Source organism: Rattus norvegicus, chromosome Y, assembly GCF_021556685.1.
Source record: "Rattus norvegicus strain SHRSP/BbbUtx chromosome Y, alternate assembly SHRSP_T2T, whole genome shotgun sequence".
In the NCBI taxonomy this organism is placed as follows: Eukaryota; Metazoa; Chordata; class Mammalia; order Rodentia; family Muridae; genus Rattus; species Rattus norvegicus.
Genome location: NC_141555.1, coordinates 72,017,341 through 72,021,581, shown reverse-complemented (window position 1 = coordinate 72,021,581; position 4,241 = coordinate 72,017,341). Strand labels below are relative to the sequence as shown.

At 46.1% G+C, this 4,241-nt stretch overlaps 1 pseudogene; it reads left to right on the top strand.

Moving 5' to 3' along the window:
* The first annotated feature begins 2,859 nt into the window (after nucleotides 1-2,859).
* On the top strand, nucleotides 2,860-3,442 carry LOC147998100 (large ribosomal subunit protein eL19 pseudogene; annotated as a pseudogene).
* The last annotated feature ends 799 nt before the right edge of the window (nucleotides 3,443-4,241 follow it).

Genomic DNA, 4,241 nt, shown 5'->3' with positions numbered 1-4,241 from the left:
TGTGTGTGTGTGTGCACTCGTGACTTGTGTATGTGGATGGATGTATAGGTCAGAGGACAATTTTGGGTGTCATTCCTCTTTGTAATAGTTTTACTTAGTTGGGGGAGACACATACATGCTACAACACATATGTAGAGACCAAGGGACATGTTGTAGGATTCAGTCCCATCTTCCACCTGGTGAGTCTTGGGGACTGAACTCAGATCCTCAGGATTGGTGGCAAGTGCCATTGCATGCTGAGCTATCTTGCCAGTGCGTGTCTTTGTTTTTGACGTAGGCTTTTCTCACTGGGATCTGGGAACTGATGCCTGTGGTGGTTTGGGTGCATGCATGCCTGTGTCCCTGCGTGTGTGTGTGTGTGTGTGTGTGTGTGTGTGTGTGTGTGTGCGTGTATGTTCAGCCCAGGGAGAGGCAGCTTTAGAGGGTATTGCCCTGTTGGAGTGTATGAGGCCTTGTTGGAGTGAGTGTGATACTGTGGGTGAGGGCTTTAAGACACTCATCCTAGCTACCTGAAAGCCAGTATTCTCCTAGCAGCCTTCAGATGAAGATGTAGAACTCTCAGATCCTCCTGCACTATGCCTGCCTGGATGCTGCCATGTTCATACCTTGATGGTAATGGACTGAACCTCTGACCCTGTAAGCCAACCCCAATTAAATGTTGTCTTTTAAGAGTTACCTTGGTTATGGTGTCCGTTCATATCAGTATAACCCTAAGTAAAACATTGACTATGGGTTGGCCAGTGAACTTCAGAGGACTCCAGGTCTCTGTCTCCCTGATTCTGGGGTCAGAGTGCATGCTACCACCTGAGACTTGTAAGTTGGCTCTGGGGATCCAGGCACAGGTCCCCATATTCTTTAGCTAACAAATGATTTTTAAAGGAGATAGAGGTAGATCCCAGGTGCCTGACATCAGGGAAGCTGAGCTTTGGTGCACACAAGGGCACCTGGTGCAGGGTGAAGGTCATGGTACAGGGTACATTAGGGCCAAGGAGACATAACAGGGACATGCGTGGGATTTACATTGCCTATGCTGCCTCCACACAGAAACCTGATGATACTGGTGCAGCTAGAGGAGAACCATCTCCATCGGTAGAAGTTGCTGTGATCTAAATGTCTCCCCTACCCCACCCCTAGGAAGATGTCACCAAAGATGACATCATTAGGAAGCTGCACTTTGGAGGTTGTGACTTCAGTCATAAAGAGGGACTCCTCCTCTGTGTTATTGGTGCACTTATGTTTAAAAAGAACCCCCAGAGACCTTGCTGGACCGTCTCAGCCCAGGAAAATATAGGCTAACGCACCATCTACAAGCCAGGTAGCAGGCTTCAGTAAATTTGCCAGGACTCTGATCTTGGACTTGAAGCATCATTATCAGCCATCCAGTCTCTGAGACTGTGGTGACAGCAAGCTGGCTGGTTCCTGGGTTAGGCAGGGATCAGCCAGGAGAGGGGTGAACATACAATGTGCTTCTTGATTTCTAGTGAGAACAGAATGCAGATGAATGCTTCAAGGCTAAGCATTATGAGTGGCACGGCTTGGTTAATCTCGGGGCCAAAATATAAAGCAAACAAGAAAAATAAATTGTATGAGAGAGTTGGCAGACATGATCACTAATTTTTGTTGCTGACTTGAGTGGCTCTGAATTCAATTAAAATGCACCGCATCTGCGCACTGTTATGAGGGATTTTCTTGATCAGGTTATTTGAATCAGGAATATTTGCCCTATGTGTAGGTGGGACCTTCTGGTGGCAACTGAGATTTAAGAATGTGAAAGACGGAGGCTTTGAATTTTGTCTGTCTGCTTTCACTCTCACTGGCAAGTTAATCTCTCCTGTGCCTGATGCATTCCTTTGCTAATATTTGAACCACCTTCTCTGATATCTCATTGTAGACTGAAGACCAACACCTCCAGGAAACTCACGTGCCTTCAGCACCTGTTTAAGATGGCTGAGGCATCAAGCATCATAAACTGAGCAGCCAATGGGGTTCTCAATACCCTTGTATGGGACAGCCATTGTTAGATTATCCAGTGTCCTATAACCCAAATTACCTTTTGATGTGTTTGGTGGTGTGAATAGGAGGGGGCCACCATAGACTCATGAGTTTGAATGCTTGAGCCATGAGGACGGATAGTATTAGGAGGTGTGGCCTTGTTGGTGTAGGTGTGGCCTTGTTGGAGAGGGTGTGGCATTGTTGGAGTATGTGTGGCCTTTTTGTAGTGGGTGTGGCCTTCCTTTAGTAGGTGTAGCCTTGATGGAGTAGGTGTGGCATTGTTGGAGTGTGGCCTTATTGGAGTAGGTGTGGCCTTGTTGGAGAGGGTGTGACCTTGATGGAGTATGTGTGGCCTTTTTGGAGTAGGTGTGGCATTGTTGGAGTGGGTGTGGTCTTGTTGGAGTAGGTGTGGTCTTGTTGGAGTAGGTGTGGCATTGTTGGAGTATGTGTGGCCTTATTGAAGTGGGTGTGGCCTTGTTGGAGTAGGTGTGGCCTTGTTGGAGTAGGTGTGGCATTGTTGGAGTAGGTGTGGCCTTTTTGGTGTAGGTGTGGCCTTGTTGGGTTGGGTATGGCCTTGTTGGAGTGGGTGTGGCCTTGTTGGAGTAGTTGTGACTTTGTTGGAGGAAGTGTGCCACTGTGTGGCTTTGCATTGAGATTTGTATATACGAAAACTATGCTCAGTGGTACAGACAATTCCTTTCTGCTGCCTCTGCATCAGGAACTTTGGGCTCCTCCAGCACCAAGTCTGCCTGGATGCTCCCATGATTACTGCCATGATGATAATGGACTGAACCTCTGAAACTGTAAGCCAGATGCAATGGAATCTTGTCTTTTATAAGAGTTTCCTTGGCTGCTGTGTCTGCAGCCATGAGCATGCTCAGGCTACAGAAGAGTCTTGCCTCTAGTGTCCTCCACTGTGGTAAAAAGAAGGTCCAGTTAGACCTCAATGAGTCCAATAAAATCGCCAATGCCAACTCCTGTCAGCTGATCAGGAAGCTGATTGAAGATGGCCTGATCATCTGGAAGCCTGTAACTGTCCATCCTCAGACTGGCTGACAGAAACAAATCTTGAAGGGCAGGCATATGGTCATAGGGAATGGAAAGGGCACTGCCAACACTTTGGTGCCTGAGAGGGTGACCTGGATGAGAAGGATGAAGATCCTGCACCGGCTTCTCGTGAGATACTGGGAATCTAAGAAGATGTACCGCCACACGTATCACAGCCTGTACCTGAAGGTTCAAAGGAATGTATTCAAAAACCAATGGATTCTTATGGAGCAGATCCTCAAACCGAAGGCAGAAGCGGCCTGCCAGAAGCCACAGGCTGACCAGACTGAGACTCGCAGGTCTAAGACCAGGGAAGCACAAAAACGCGCGGGAGGAGCACCTCCAGGCCAAGAAGGAGGAGATCATCAAGACTCTTTCCAAGGAGGAAGAGACCAAGAAATAAAGCTTCCTTCATGTCTGTGCATAGTGACCTCACTGTGGCCTCACATGATCAGTCATTAAAACAAAACAAGCCTTAAAATAAAAAAAAGAGTTACCTTGCCTATGGTGTCTGTGCACAGCTATGGAAATCTAACTAAGACAATGTGTATTCATTCTGCCATTTCTGTTTCTCTGGAAACCCTAATACAATAGCGCTCTAGAGAGAGGAACAAGTACCCACCAGACAACATAAATTCCCGTTTACTTTTCTGGTGAATATGAAGTTTTTGAGGTTTAAAAAAAAATACAAACTTGGTTTTTTGTTTGTTTGTTTTGGGGTTTTGTTGTTGCTGCTGCTGTTATAGTCATTGTTGATGTTGTTGTTGTTGTTGTTGTTGTTGTTGTTTTTGCTGTTGTTTTTAAAGAAGAAACACATTAAGCATCTTCATCCCTAACTGGCTGGCAAACACCCCAGCCCACATCAGCTAAAGCGATTAAGGCATTAGGAATGTGTTTACACAAAAACATAAAGTTATCCTGTCAAGTTCAGATGAGAGACAACATCGGCCATGTGGGCAAGTCTAGAGCCTCAACCATTTAACACAAACAAATCAGGACACACTGTCAGAGGCTTGTCGGGCCAACAGAGACGAGCGCCTGTGTGTTGTGTTGTTATTTTCTTTTATGAATTTTTGGAGCCACCCTGCTCATTAATCGTTTTTATAATATTAACTCTGGCACTTTTTTCTTGGCTCATCAAATATTTCCTAAATGAATTGTCAGCTCACACCCCCCATCTCCATTGTAATGACTTTCAAATT